Below are 16694 nucleotides of genomic sequence, written 5' to 3' on the forward strand. Positions count from 1 at the left end.
ATCACATCATACCGATCCCAGGATCAAAGCTGGTGTTGGACACTTGTTTATACAGGAGGCGGTTTGTTATTGTTGTTGCCTTAATTTTCATAAGGTCATTTCTTCGTCTTGTGTCGTGGAGGTGCACAGCTCAGCCTCTTACAATCACTGAACTGCCCTTGATGCTTGATCCGGGATCTGTCAGTTTGTGTGCAGGTTCCTCTGTCGCCGACTGCGCTGAGGTTTTCCTGAATACTGTAGCTCAATATTTCTGCAAATATTGAAGATTTACAGCATTCGCTTCATTATTGATGGTCAATTCATACATTCAAGGCTTGTTTTCTGTTGGATGTAAAGATATTTAAAATTACTAAATTGAAACAAAATGGAATGAGAATTCACAATGTTTAACTGGTTGTAAAAGACATTTCTGGGGAGATTTACCAAATCTCCACGCAATGCAGCGCAGGCCTCCCCCTGTGAGGCTGCACTGCGTTGCGCGACAGGGAGGGAGCAGGAGAGCACCATATTTTCAAAGATATGCTCTCTCCTCCCCTTTCCCTTGCGCTGGCACTGATTACAGCAGCCCTGCGCCATGCACACACCTTAGCACCAGAGCCCTAGGGTGTGTGGCTCTGTGAGTCGAGCATAGTTTTTGTACAGGAAGGAGACCTTTCCTGTACAAAATACGATGCCTAGACATGAGGGAAACCTTTTCCAACTTTGTATGATTGTTGCACAGTGCAGCATGCATGCAAAGTCAGAAAAGGAAGGAGAAATGAAAGCATTTCTCCTTCCAACCGCCTAGTTTAAAAGGGCGCAGTTTTCTCACGCTAAACCCAATCTACTGTATTTAGTAAATTGGGTTTAGCGTGAGAAATAATGGGTGGTTGCACGGGAACGCCCATGCCCCACCAGTGGCAGGCCCCATGGTGCAAAGTAACGCGAAGCAGTGCAATGCAATGCTTCACATTACTTTTACGGTATTTGCTGGAAAAAAAATTAGGAAAAAAAGATTTTGTACTGTTTTGTGCCACTTTTGTGAAGCAAAATCTTAGTAAATCGTCCCCTTCTTCTTGACCGCCTTTGAAACTTGGTAGGGAATTTTTCATTATACACACATATTTAACTAAAAGTTCTGGTGATCAGGTGACATCTTATTTATGTCTGAAAACGAGGTGATTTAACAGTGTTCACAGAGTAACTTAGCAAAGTAAGGGTGCTCAGAGCACCCAAGTGCTTAAAGTTTTGCTTAAGATAGATGCATACGGTCAAGATTTCATTCAAACAACAATAGAGTTTAGAAAAAGAGATGGACCAGGCGGGGTTGCAAAATTTCCAGTAACTCTTTACGAAGTATACAACGAAAGTAACTCCATTCACACACTTCTCATTTCTTTCCTATTCACTTAAGATTATCTCAAATACCAACTCCTGTCTTTACCTTGCTGTTCATAGGTCACCTTTGACACTTTCAACAGCTCCCTTGGTTCAAGCATTTTTGGTTTCGTCTAACCTGGAAGAGTGGAACATTATTGTGGTTTGTCAGGGTTTCCTATCGCCATAACATCTGTCCATCTCCCTGAAACTAGTGCAGCTTACAGCACCCGGTTCTGGCCCGGAAAGTCTGTATTTTCTAAGCTCCGTAGATCATTAAGACAGTTCTTCCGCATCTAACACATACTACAAGACTCCAAGAGTCCACGCTACAAGTGCTGCTGCAAGGATTAATTAACCCACTGTATCTGAACATCCCCTGGCAAATGCCAACTAGAGAATAAACATCCTGCCTGCACCAGCAGAGTGCAGAAAGCTTTTCAAGCTCCTCGAGGTACATGGACTTTCTCTATCTGTCGTAACTGAAGATGTTAATTCTTGGTAACATCTATCGCCTTTGGACAAGGTCCTCCATTTTACTATCAGAAGCTCATCCTGCGCAGACACAAACCCTCAAGTCTGTATTGCATGAAGCTGGGTGGTTCTCACGCAAAAGAGGGCCCTCCACAAATTACTGACATTTTCTTACACCCCCTGGACAGCCGTGGCAACACACAGACTAACTACACCCCCTCAGGGATCACGCGTCCATCTGCCAGGATCAAGACTCAGATCTTTTAACCTTCTCTGTTACAGTCTTTGGAACGACCCATCTCTGAGATCCGTGGAAGCTCCACACTCAGTGAGCTCAGATTTGCCTTGTAAAACCATCTCATGAGAGTGGAAGAAAAGAACTGTTAGAAGGGGCAATCTCCGAGGGCCAGGTTATGCTCACCCGGTCACCCCAAGACCCACCTCTTCCACAGAACTTGCCGAGTCTTATTGTGAGGTCCTCACTGGGGAGGACTTCGAGTCTAGGATCGTACACACTGAGCTCACACCACACCTACGAACAGACACCACGCCGTTGGATTCTAGTAACAAGTTCTTTATATAAGCAATAAAAGAAGGAAGCACTCTTATGTACACAGTGATCGAAGGACCACAAAGTCTTGGAGGGTTCGGGAATGGGGAAGCGGGACAGTCTTTTAGTCTCTGGGACAGTACGAGGCGTACCCTACACACAGCTCTCAATCCTCGAGCCGGGGGGATACGGGATGATGGTCGTACTGGCTGCTTCACCTCCGTCGAGTCGGTTCGGTCGTGATGTTGATCTCGATGGTCCAGCCGGACCAGAGTACTCCTCAAGCCGCGACGAGGTCAGCAGGGCTAGATCTGGAGAAGTTCGTGAGGAGCCGCGACGGATGATGGCAGGTTCAAGCTTGAGCCGCGACAGCGTCAGCAGGGCTCTTGAGGTCTTACAGAGGACGAGCCGCGACAGCGTCAGCAGGGCTCCGATGGTTACGAGTTCAGCTCGAGCCGCGACAGCGTCAGCAGGGCTCCGATGGTTACAGTTCAGCTTGAGCCGCGACAGCGTCAGCAGGGCTCCGATGGTTACAGTTCAGCTTGAGCCACGACAGCGTCAGCAGGGCTCCGATGGTTACAGTTCAGCTTGAGCCGCGACAGCGTCAGCAGGGCTCCGATGTTCCAGATGAGTTCTTCTTAGGGTCAGCCGCGATCAGATCAGCAGGCTTCAGGTCCAAGATACAACTGCCCGCTAGTTGTCGGGCGGGCCCAGATATAGTCCAGGGGCTCTTTGATGTCCGGACCCTCGCAGGCGGAGGTCTCAAGCCCTGGGGGCTGGTCGTTGGCGAGGTCCGGCGGTTGGCTCTTTGATCCTTTGAGAAATGGGTCCGGGAATTCCCAGACGCCCAGCAGGTCTGGAGCCAGCACTCAGGGAGACCAAAGGTGCGATCGAAACTGGCCCACAGGGGAGGGCAAAAGGTGTGACAGATACCAGTCTCTCAGGGGAGGCCGGAGGTGCCATTGAAACTGCTTGGCTTATCACACTCGGGGAGCCCTTTACCCCCCAGCCGGGACTGGCGCGCCTTTGGAGTCTGGGTTTCGCTGGGGCCGGGGTCACGCTAGGCCCAGGGAGACAGGGATCTCGGGGAGGGAAAATGGCTGCCGGGCCTTCTGGGGCATGCAAGGTTAGGCGCTCGGAGCCGGGAGCGGGACGGGGACAGGCGGGCCTGGTCGTGGGTTACGGGGGCTCGGGCTCATCGGGGGTGAGACAACCAGGCTTCAGGGTGCAGGCTACTCTTACGGGGATGCTGCGCAGGGGGCTCAGGGTGCAGGCCTACGCTCGCAGGGTGTGGCGGGACAGGCGCGAACCATGCCACGAGGCCGGGTCCAACACGCGTCCCCCCCAGCTGAAGGCGGGGAGAACTACCCATCCTCTTGGGGGTTCTCTTCGCTGAGGCGGAAGAATCGGGACAGGCCGTCTGCGTTGGCGTGGTCAACACCAGGCCGGTGCTCAACAGTAAAGTCCATCCCCTGGAGGGAGGTGGACCAGCGCAGCAATTTGGGATTCTCCCCTCTCATCTGCATTAGCCACCGGAGAGGTCGGTGGTCGGTTTGAACCCGGAAGTGAGTACCGAACAGGTAGGGCCTCAGCTTCTTCAGGGCCCAAACCACGGCGAAGGCTTCCCGCTCGATGGTGCTCCACCTTTGTTCTCGAGGGAGTAGCCTCCGGCTAATGAACGCCACTGGCTGATCCAGGCCGTTCTCGTTCACCTGGGACAGAACTGCTCCGATGCCATGCTCGGACGCGTCCGTCTGGACTACAAACTCTCGGGAGTAGTCGGGGGCTTGTAGGACTGGGGCCGTACACATGGCATCTTTCAAGGTTTCGAACGCCTCTTGGCAGGCGGGGGTCCAGCTGACCTTTTTCGGCTGGTTTTTGGAGGTTAACTCCGTGAGGGGGGTCACAATGCTGCCGTACCCCTTGATAAATCTCCGGTAGTACCCCGTGAGTCCCAGGAACGCCCGCACTTCCGTCTGGGTCGTGGGGGCCTCCCAGGCCACCATTGCATCGATCTTGGGCTGGAGGGGGGCTACGAGGCCGCTTCCGACCTGGTGCCCGAGGTAGATTACGGACCCTTGTCCGATCTGGCACTTGCTTGCCTTAATGGTGAGACCAGCCCTTCTCAGGGCGGTCAGCACCGCCCAGAGGTGCTGGAGGTGCTCGGGCCAGTGGGAAATGTAGACTGCGATATCGTCCAGATATGCAGCGCTGAACTCTTCCAACCCAGCCAGTACCTGGTTCACCAGCCTCTGGAAGGTGGCGGGGCGTTCTTCATTCCGAAGGGCATCACTCGGAAATGGTAGTGACCATCCGGGGTGGAAAAGGCGGACCTCTCTCGGGCCCCTTCGGTGAGGGCGATCTGCCAGTATCCGCTGGTCGGGTCGAAGGTACTGAGGAAGCGAGCAGCCCCGAGGCGATCAATAAGTTAGTCTGCTCGGGGGATGGGATGAGCATCGGTTCTGGTGACTGCGTTGAGCCCGCGGTAGTCGACGCAGAACCTCAGCTCGGGAACAGCACCGGGGGCGGCTGCCTTCGGAACCAGGACCACGGGGCTAGCCCATGGGCTGTCAGAGGCTTCGACCACCCCGATGTGGAAAAGTAAATTTTGCCATGTTCTGTGTCCCTACGCGTCCTCCATCATATGTTATATGTGCATGATTAAATATGCATATGCATTCCCTATGTTCGATTAATGACGCAATTACAGTTGTGTCCACCTCTAGTATGCCAGTTTCCAGTTCTCGTGAATACTACGAATATCAGGCCTATGTAAAGCTACGTTGCCACGTTTCTCAGTGTGCACGTTATTTCATTGTAAAGTCCCCGTTTCTAGGCCTCAAAAGGGCCTGGACACCAGATTCAGCTCCTGTCTCCTGAAGCCCTCGCTGAGGAGCGATACAGCCCCCACCTGTATCCTCGACCCTTCACTTACTTCCTGCCTCGCAGTGCCCGGTTCACCCTGGCCCTGCCTCTGAGTCTGCCAAGAATATGTTATGATTCCAGTTATCAGTTCAGTCCTCCTTCTCTGCATTCCTAAAGCTACTGAACTGCATCAATAGTTTCCGTCATTGTCTAGCCTTTACGGCCCCATGTTAGAGAAATACTGTATTAATGGTCATTTAATATTCTTCATCACGCACTACATGTAGAATAATGCATGGTCCAGTCTTAGTGTCTGTTAGCCTTTCCCCTCCTGACTTCTAGTTTATATCAACATGTTCTCTAAACATCAGATACTAGATACTGTTTAGGTACATGTCGCCCTGACTCTCCAGACTTCAGTCTCTGCTCCTAGCACAGAGTTCATAGCCCCCAGCTTCTCCTAGTGATACGTCATTGCCAGTTTGCGCGCACCATCAGGTTAGAGGTCCCGGCTCCTCAGGTAGCCCCCCTCCATGGTTTCCGCCCCATTTATGACATATTCTGTTACGTTTGCATCACATGTCTATCTATACGCCCTGTTACACCTCTTTTCACCCTTATCTTTCGCGACTGCTACGCGTCACGCCTATTGCTCCACCCACTGCTACGCCTATTGCAATGTAATGCTATGTGTTTGCGTTATGTATATATGCTCATGTATTGTTATTAAAAGTTAGACGTCGTCATTCCCGATTCTGTCCCCGGCAGCTGCCATCCTATTCCCGTGCAGGTCATCCTGTTCCTGTCCTTATGCTGTATTAAACCTGCAAAACTCCTACTACCTCGAATCTTGACTCTTATTTATTGAGCTATCTGTTATTCATTTATTCATTCAAAAATAGGGTATTATTTATTTATTTACCACATAATGGCGCCCGAATAGGGACTTGCCCTTTCCCCACGCGTCGGTGAAGCCACGCCGACCCCCTGACCCTCTGCAGTCGTGACGGAACTCTTCTGCGCACCGGCAGATATTTCTGCTTCAAGTATCCCTCAGGCCCACGGAGGAGACGGAGGAGGCGGTCCAGCATCCAGACGAGACGGTGGAGGAACGCGGCGAGTCCCGACCAGAGCCCAAGCCGAGAGTCCAAGGTCCGAGGTATCCGGAGGTCCACCCGTAACTGAAGTCCGAAGTTCGTCGTCCGTCGTCGAAGCAGTCCAGTCCAGTCTGAGGCCTTCCGTTCTTGCTGCCCGGTGAGTACCATTACTGGGGTAGTATCTAGACAGGGTCAATTTAATTGACTCTGGTCCATGGGTTGGTGGTACACAGACCCACAAACGAAGTGTCCACTTCGGTGGATGCGGGTCCTGAACGTGTCTCTTTATGAGACCGGTAAGTTTCGTACTGTTTCAGCAGTGCATCTAGTCTCTGTTCTAGTCAGTTCTGTTCTCGAGAAAATTCATGTGTTCTGTTCTCAGTATTCCAGGTAGTATTCTGTTCGAACTGTTATTTTAAATGTTCTTCATGTATTTTAATGTCGTGGTATGAATGGGGAATAAGTATCGTGTTCATTGTGTATTGTATTGTGTCTAGATTACAGTTCAGTCATGCCCCTGTTTTCCAAGTTACGTCAGTTAAAAACTAGAAAGGGTCTGCTGGAAGCAGCAGTTCCCGTTCCGCCTAGGGACAGTCCAGGTCATTTTATGTATCAGAAGCATGGCATAAGCGCCATATTGTATCTAGATTTATGGGTAGAGTATACCAAACAGTTAGAAGAAAAGTATAGATGGCCCGTATCGGGCACATGGGATGCCGAGTGCATCATGCGAATAGAAGAAGCATTATGGAAAAAGAAAGCCAGACAGTCACAGAAAGATGCCATCGAGTTATGGCGCAAAGAATCTCATAAAAGAACCGAAAAAGAAATCAGAAAGTCAGAATTAAGTAGAGAATCCTTGGAACGAGCACAAGAAAAAGAGTTAATCGAGATAGGTGAACGAATTAGAACTGAACAGTCAGACAGACAGAGGCATGCCCTTATTAAGGGTATGTACCCTCTTCTTGCCGAGGGCTTGCCAAAAGCGACCCCGGAGGCATCCAGTAATTTCCCGCCACTATTAGTTCCGACCAAGTTACGTCACAAACAGACCGCAGCTGATATTTTTATTTCGTCCTATTTGGACGACACAGTCCCAGAATATGCAAATCCTGTTCGCGCTCCACCAGTCCCTGTAAATCAGGCACTTCCCGCTCCTCCAGACACCGGAGTACCTGTTACGGTACCCCCGGTCCAGCCCGCCATACAAGTTCAGCCCGCATTTCAACTTCCTGCCGTGCAAAGACGAAAAGCATCAGTTGATGATTCTAGTTTAGGGGCCGCAGGAGGAGGTCCTCCTCAGACCCCGCCGCCACACAAGCGTTTAACGACAGCCGAATTACATATGCAGGCGTCACAACGTACGCCCAGACATCAGTCTGTTGCAGAAATAAGAAAATCCCTTGCCGAATGCTGCTATGACCCAGTCCCAGGCGAGGATGATATGGTTTTATATTCATTACGCGTAAGAAATGTGGCCGAGTATCTAGTCACCCTACCGAATATGAAAGAAGATCTAGACAGAATATATCGTTTCATCCGTACAGGGGAAGATCCAGAAAGTATTAGTGATGTCATGTCTCAAAGGAAAGCTGAGACCCAGCTCATGATATTAAAGTTTCTGATCAATTGTCTAATAAGAGAACAAGATTACCCGTCCAAAAATCAAGCTGAAATGAAAACCCTGACAAAGTGGAGTAATAGTATAGCCGAGGGTAAGCACAAGACTATCAGTGCTATGGACAGTATGTACAAGAAAATTCGTAAAGAAATAATAAGGTTACACGATCAACGTAAAGCAGCACAAGTAAGCGAGAAAAAAAGTAACTCTGATCCTGAAGAGGTAGAGGATGAGAATCCTGACAGAATAGCGTATGTAGGAAAATCTAGATTTCCAGATCGTCATTTACGCCTAGAACACAAGTCTATTTTTCATCATCCAGCACCAGAACAAGGTTCTCTAGAACAAGTGTTTCAAGCTACCGATCACATTCTGAAATCACGAATCGGTTACAGTGAGTTGAGTACCATGCATGAACAAGAACTAGTCCGATCAGCAGTCCGATGGATTACTGATTCTACCACTTTTCCAGACGAAATAGTGGCACAAATGTTTCTGAAAATGCCCCCAGCCGAGCAACGACTGGCGGGTATGTATATGATTCAGCACCTCATTACATTGTATGAGGGTCAGCACTCTGATCCAGGCCCGTTACATGATATCCTGAACGAGTTACTCCAGTATAGATGGAAAGGTCTAGGTACCGATTTAATTAGTGTCATTCTAGAACAGCGTCACAAATATAGAACGTTTTTGAACCCGCATTTTGTTCAAGTCTCACCCCCAGAAAGTAAACCATTTTACATGGAGAGACAGAATCCGTTACGAGAAGTCCACCCAGTTAGAGGAACGGGTGGCGAACTAGAACGAGTGTTTGTTTACACTCCGATTACAAAGATGGAACTCCTCGAGATGAAGAAATTAATTCCCTGTCATGACAAAGATCCAGCAGGGTTCCATAGAGAATTAAAAGACATGCTCCGTATGGGAGAATACACGTATCCAGATATAATTAAAATGTTAAAGGTTCTGCTGCCCGCAGGGGTGTATGAAAAGCTCAAGGAAAAAGAATGGGAGGTGGGAGAGAAAAAGATCGATTGGGCAGTTCTAGAAGCTGAAGATAAGGCACGAGTACCAGGTACCGGTCTTGGAGCGAAATGTAAAGAATTACCAGAATTATTAATACAAGTTTTACCCAGATTATTGACAACTAGAAAAGAAGACTGGGATGCAATCTCAGCCTGTAAACAGAAACAAGATGAAGATATTAGTGATTTTTATTCTAGATTTGAGAAATGTTTTAGCATCAACAGTGGTCTCAAGACAAGTAGTGAGTCATACCCTCATCTTTTTGTTACTAAATTAGTCGAGAATTCAAGTCCACCAATTAAAAATCGAGTTTTGAAAGTTGAAAGTACCTGGCAAGCTAATACCCCGTCCCAGATGTTGCAGATGCTCCAATACCACCAGAATAGAATCAGGGAAGAGCAAGAACACGAGAGAAAACGTATGAAAGACACGAAAATGAAAGTACTAGTTGCACAATCTGTTCCTCAAGACAGTCAGAAGAGGGGTCCAAATCAAGCCAGTCATCCTGCAGCTCCCGTTAAAGGGAACTGCAATTATTGTAAACAGCCAGGTCATTTTATAAACGAGTGTGCAGTTCTGAAACATAACATAGCTACCGGTAAGACTAAAGAAAGACCACGTCCGCCTAGACAAGAACAAGTTTCACAGACTCCTCAGCCACAGAATACACCACAGACAGTTACAGTACCGCAGCCTATCGCTGCAACACAGCATGTTACACAGCAGATGTACCAGTATGCACAGTCTGAGTATCCAGAGTACCAACAGTATTCATGAAACAGCCTAGAGAGGGAGGTAGGCTTGCCTCTCATCGAGATACCTGTAGATCAAGAAGGTCCCTATGTTCATAGTCAAGTATTAGGGAAAGACAGAAAGTTTTTGATTGATACAGGGGCAAGTAGGACCACAATTAGTCACGCCGAAGTTCCAGGGGCTCCGCTCTCAGGCTCAAGAAATGTTTCCCTTGGATTTTCAGGAAAACCCATTGTAAATGAAATATCAAAGCCAGTTACTCTAGAAGTAGGTCCATTGTCCCACACTACTGATCTGTTACTTATTAAGTCATGTCCAGAAAACCTATTAGGCATTAAAACACTGAAAGAGTTAGGTGCAGTTATATGCTGTTCCCCAGAGGGAATACGTCTGTTCCTACGTGACTTTAAGGGTCACTATGTATTACGAGATTTTGATCCCAGATTGTCTGATGTTCCGCAGCATCTATGGGCGCAAGGTCCAACTGATGTTGGTTATATGCAAATCACACCCTATCGTGTGACTCTCAAGCCAGGTGTGGTGTTACCACGAATCAGACAGTACAGATTGCCACCTGAGGCTGTAGCAGCCTTATCCAAAATTATTGACGAGCTCATGGCTCAAGGAGTGGTTGTAGAAACTGACTCCAATGTATGCAATTCTCCGATCATTCCAGTCATGAAACGTACTGATCCAAATGCACCCCCAGTATATCGATTAGTGATTGACCTACGGGAACTTAATAAATGTATCATTCCTCAGTACCCAGTTGTCCCAGATATCTCTTCCCTATTAACAGCCATTGATTCCGAAGCTTCATTTTTCACTGTCATAGACCTCAAGAACGCGTTTTTCAGTGTCCCTATTCATCCAGACAGCCAGTTCCTTTTCGGATTTTGTTTAAATGGAAGGAGCTATATGTTCACACGAGCTCCTCAAGGTTTCACAGAAAGTCCAAGTATCTACAGTCAAGCACTCAAGAGACAACTAGACAACATTCACATGCCAACTGACACTGCCCTGCTCCAGTATGTCGATGATCTACTGATCACAGCCCGTTCTGAACGTGCTTGCGAGCGAGCATCCCTTGCAGTCTTGTATTTCCTAGCCGAGATGGGGCACAAGGTGTCCCCTTCTAAGCTTCAATTCTGTGTCCAGCAAGTGGTCTACTTAGGACACTTACTGTCCAAGAGGGGTAGGCAGTTGACACCAGACCGTATCCAGTTAATAGCGAGTCTTCCTCAGCCCAAGACCCAGAAGGAGGTACGTGCTTTTATCGGCCTCACTTCTTATTGCCGACAATGGATTCCTCAGTATGCATTCCTAGCCAAGCCACTGATACAGTTAACGACACAGGAGGCAGCCGTATCGACTGTCCTCCCTTGGACATCTGAACATACACTCAGTTTCAATGAGTTAAAGAAAGCCCTATGTCAAGCTCCAGTTCTAGCTACACCAAACTACAGTAAGCCTTTTACACTTTTCGTCACAGAACGCGAAGGTACAGCATTATCTGTTCTCACACAAGATCAAGCAGGACAATACAAGCCATGTGCTTATTTTTCGAGCACATTAGATCCTGTAGCCCAGGCTCTGCCTGCGTGCCTCAAGTCAGTTGCAGCCACAGCACTAGCTATCAGGCAAAGTGATTCCATAGTATTAGGACATTCTTTGACAGTACAAGTTCCACACTCCGTGGAAGTTCTTTTAAACCGAACACAGACTCAGCACTTGACAATTGCACGTTTAACAGGTTATGAATTGACACTGTTCCAGCCACACATAGAAATCAGACGCTGCAACGTTTTAAATCCGGCTACATTGTTACCATCAGTTACTTCGAATTCTGCCACACACGACTGTGTGGAAGTAGTTAACATTACGACAAAGCCAAGACAAGATCTGACAGATACTCCGTTACCAGACCCCGACCTGACACTTTATGTGGATGGTTCATGTATGAGAACAAGTACAGGAGAACTAGTCGCCGCGTATGCAGTGACTACTGACACTGAAGTTATTGAAACACACCGTATTGACACCCTGTCCGCTCAAGCAGCAGAGCTAGTTGCTCTGACACAAGCCTGCATACACGCTAAGAACCGGAAAGTTAATGTTTACACAGATTCACGCTACGCATTCGGAGTCGTACACGACTTTGGAGTGCTCTGGCAGGAGAGAGGTTTCATGACTTCTCATGGTACCAAGATTCAGCATGGTCTCCTTATTCAAGCTCTGTTAGATGCCATACATTTACCGACATCCATTGCTATCATGAAGTGCAAAGCACATACGAAAGTTACTGACATTATTTCCCAGGGTAACGATCTAGCAGATCGCACAGCCAAGCTTACAGCACAGACTCCAGACATTCCAGTTAACATGACACACACTCCAGATCTGACTACATGCATGACAGTTAAGGACCCTACACAAGATGTCATAGATATCCAGTTACACGCTACTCCCGATGAAATCAAGAAATGGTCCGAACAAGGAGGGGTCCAGACAGATCAAGGATGGTTAACGAAGGGTAGAGCCACATGGTTTCTCCCCGACTCTATGGTTCAAGTCATTATCAATACCGCACATAGTCCAGCACATTTAGGAGAAAAAGCTATGTTAGACAGTATCCAGAACATTTGGTTCAACAAGCATTTACGAGCTGCAGCCAAGCAGAAAGTCCGTACCTGTATGATATGTTGTCAGTTTAATCCAGGTAAAAGTGTCCCGGTGGAACAAGGTGGATTCCAGCCCCCTGACCACCCTTTTGAAGTCCTCCAGATGGATTATATTCAGATGGAGCGATGTCGAGGTTTCAAGTATGTCCTTGTAGTTGTATGCGCTCTGTCCAGGTGGACAGAAGCATATCCAGTCCCAGATTACACAGCCGCGACCACTGCTAAGCAGTTGGTTCGTGAGTTCTTCCCCCGTTATGGACTCCCTAGGGTCGTATATTCTGATAACGGCCAGCCATTCTCATCAGAGTTAATGAAACACGTTTCCCTATTGTTAGGGTACCAGTGGAAGTTCCATTGTGTACGCCATCCTGAAGCAGCCGGTCTCGTAGAGAGACATAACCAGACCCTGAAAATCCGCATCGCTAAAGTGTGTAAAGAGAAAGGTGTGGACTGGCTAGTAGGTCTGCCAGTTGCCTTGTTCTATATGCGCATGGTCGCACATTCCAGATCAGGTCTGTCCCCGTATGAGGTCGTTTTCGGCCGCCCCCCTAACATGTGGGGTACTCCTAGACCCCGAAGTATTACCGATGTTTCAAGTAATATGCTGACAGATTACCTAGCTTCCTTGATGTCTGCCCTCAACTCTTGTCGTTCACAGGTTGCCGCCGCATTTCCAGACAATACCGAGGTGGCACCGCATGAAATCGTTCCAGGATCCATGGTCCTTGTCCGCAATTTTGACCGCTCAAGTCCGCTGGAGCCACGCTGGAAGGAGCCCCGACAGGTCCTCCTCGCCACCCGTACAGCCGTGAAGTTGGAAGGTCGCAAAGGCTGGGTGCACCTTTCGCACGTGAAGAAGTTTTACGGACTGAAACCCGTCTCAAAGAACATTTCCCAGGATTTGAAGGATTGCCAAAATATTGTTCTCAAGGACTGTCCCGCAAAAGACATTGCTACAAACCCTCCCCTGTTAGAGAAAACTCCGCAGCAGGAGTATAAGTTGAAACTCCGGTCTAGTAAAATAAGTCAGCCAGTTTGATTGTCTAAGTCCTCCCCTAGGTGAAACGGTTAGACTGTTTCTGACATGTATAAAATAGACCCCCATAGTGAGAGAGTTAGTCAAAACTCAATCCGATGTATCGTTTTTCTATGTTTCATATTATTTCTCAGCATTATGATTTCCTGCACCAGTGATGCATTTTACCTGTGTTTCCCAGTTTCTCATGTAAATACGTCTTCTAATGTTACAGTAGAGCACACGTTTAGTGATCTGCCTCCTCATGAACTCTCTTACCGCCTCGCTATGCGAAATAATTCTTTTATCCGCATGTTACATTATTCACACCAAACCAGCAATGCCACTAATTGTTGGGTGTGTGGTCGACTCCCCCCTTTCCAGACACCGAAGGGAGTTCTGCCACTCTTTCCTTATCCGTTTTCACATAATGGTTCGTGTGGAGCATGGTCCACGTTAACGTCATCCTCAACAGATATGTCTTTTCTTAACAGCACATGTTTTCCAGACAAGCAAGGTCTCCCCCATAGAATCGGGTTAGATCTAGAAAATGAAGTTTACAATTTAGGTAATTATTCTTCGAATTTCATGGTCCTGAATGTTCAGTCTGATTCCACTCCAGATTTACCTGCTATTTCAGTACTACCAGTCAAAGGCGAATTATGTGTCCGAAATAATGGTTCCGTACATGTAGGACATAGTGATTGTACTACTATTGTCAAGTATAGTGACAGTGGGAAATCTATTTTCAAAGCTTCACGTCATTCTTATTTTATTTGTGGTCAAACTGCATATGTTCGTCTGCCCCTCGATTGGGAGGGAACCTGTTACATTGCCTTCCTACTGCCACCAGTTTTCCTAGCCCCATCTGATTATCATAGAAACACACATCTAGTACACATTAGACATAGAAGGGAGTCCCCAATTGTCGATTATACTGAAACTGCTCTAGAACAGTATACAGATTTCAATAGAGGTTTCTTTTTCTTTATAGGACCTATCCAGAATAGTAAGCTAATCCGTAGGTTAACCAGAACCCTTGAAGCTGTAGTAAATGAGACTGCCTCTGCTCTAGGCAACTTAACCGAAGAGCAATCTGCTATGAGATTTGTAGTTTTGCAAAATCGTCTCGTCCTTGACGTCATACTGGCCGATAGGGGCGGGGCCTGTAGAGTCATCGGATCTAGTTGCTGCATTTTCATTCCAAATAACGCGCCGTCTCTTTATTCAGCTATAACCAGACTCCATAAGATTGCCCATCTGTTACACCAAGATCCAGGCACCTGGACATGGTCCGGTTGGTTCTGGAATATAATTTCCGCCTGGGGATGGAAAGTCTTGTCCTTTCTAGGTATTGCAGTAGCGATCATATTCAGCTGCTGCCTCTGTATACAATGTGGCCCTGCGATTTGCGGCATTTGTGCTACCTCTTGTATTCCTAGTCCCAAGCCCCGTTCTAAATCCCGTTCCAAGAAAATTCGAGACGAGCAAATGATACTGTATGAAATGATAGATGGTATCATGAATATTGATGTTTCCTGAAGGAAACGTAGTGACAAGGAGGGAATGTGGAAAAGTAAATTTTGCCATGTTCTGTGTCCCTACGCGTCCTCCATCATATGTTATATGTGCATGATTAAATATGCATATGCATTCCCTATGTTCGATTAATGACGCAATTACAGTTGTGTCCACCTCTAGTATGCCAGTTTCCAGTTCTCGTGAATACTACGAATATCAGGCCTATGTAAAGCTACGTTGCCACGTTTCTCAGTGTGCACGTTATTTCATTGTAAAGTCCCCGTTTCTAGGCCTCAAAAGGGCCTGGACACCAGATTCAGCTCCTGTCTCCTGAAGCCCTCGCTGAGGAGCGATACAGCCCCCACCTGTATCCTCGACCCTTCACTTACTTCCTGCCTCGCAGTGCCCGGTTCACCCTGGCCCTGCCTCTGAGTCTGCCAAGAATATGTTATGATTCCAGTTATCAGTTCAGTCCTCCTTCTCTGCATTCCTAAAGCTACTGAACTGCATCAATAGTTTCCGTCATTGTCTAGCCTTTACGGCCCCATGTTAGAGAAATACTGTATTAATGGTCATTTAATATTCTTCATCACGCACTACATGTAGAATAATGCATGGTCCAGTCTTAGTGTCTGTTAGCCTTTCCCCTCCTGACTTCTAGTTTATATCAACATGTTCTCTAAACATCAGATACTAGATACTGTTTAGGTACATGTCGCCCTGACTCTCCAGACTTCAGTCTCTGCTCCTAGCACAGAGTTCATAGCCCCCAGCTTCTCCTAGTGATACGTCATTGCCAGTTTGCGCGCACCATCAGGTTAGAGGTCCCGGCTCCTCAGGTAGCCCCCCTCCATGGTTTCCGCCCCATTTATGACATATTCTGTTACGTTTGCATCACATGTCTATGTATACGCCCTGTTACACCTCTTTTCACCCTTATCTTTCGCGACTGCTACGCGTCACGCCTATTGCTCCACCCACTGCTACGCCTATTGCAATGTAATGCTATGTGTTTGCATTATATATATATGCTCATGTATTGTTATTAAAAGTTAGACGTCGTCATTCCCGATCCTGTCCCCGGCAGCTGCCATCCTATTCCCGTGCAGGTCATCCTGTTCCTGTCCTTATGCTGTATTAAACCTGCAAAACTCCTACTACCTCGAATCTTGACTCTTATTTATTGAGCTATCTGTTATTCATTTATTCATTCAAAAATAGGGTATTATTTATTTATTTACCACACCGAGAGCTAGCATCTTTGATACCTCGGCCTTGATGCAGGCCCGGACTCGGTCGGGGACGCGGTAGGCTCTGTGCCGTACCGGGGGACTGTCCACGTCGTGGACGCACCAGCTGGTGACGCTGGGGGTGAGGGAGAAGAGGTCCGAGAACTATCCCAGTAACTGGCGACAGTCCTCGCGCTGCTCGGGAGAGAGGGAGGAGGAGAGACTCACTCCCTCTACGGAGCCGTCTTTCTCTCTGGTGCACAGGAGATCGGGGAGAGGCTCCGTTTCTTCTTCTTCCCCGTCGTCTGTGGCGAGGAGCAAGCTGAACTCGGACTGGGCGAAGTGGGGCTTGAGGCGGTTCACGTGAAGGACCCGCAAGGGGTTCCTGGGGGACTCTACATCGATGAGGTAGGTCACCTGACTCTTGCGCTCTACCACCTTGAAGGGCCCTGTCCACTTGTCTTGCAGGGCACAGGGATCCACGGGGGCCATCACCCAGACCT

This window comes from Lissotriton helveticus (assembly GCF_964261635.1).
Source record: "Lissotriton helveticus chromosome 1_1 unlocalized genomic scaffold, aLisHel1.1 SUPER_1_unloc_69, whole genome shotgun sequence".
NCBI lineage: Eukaryota > Metazoa > Chordata > Amphibia > Caudata > Salamandridae > Lissotriton > Lissotriton helveticus.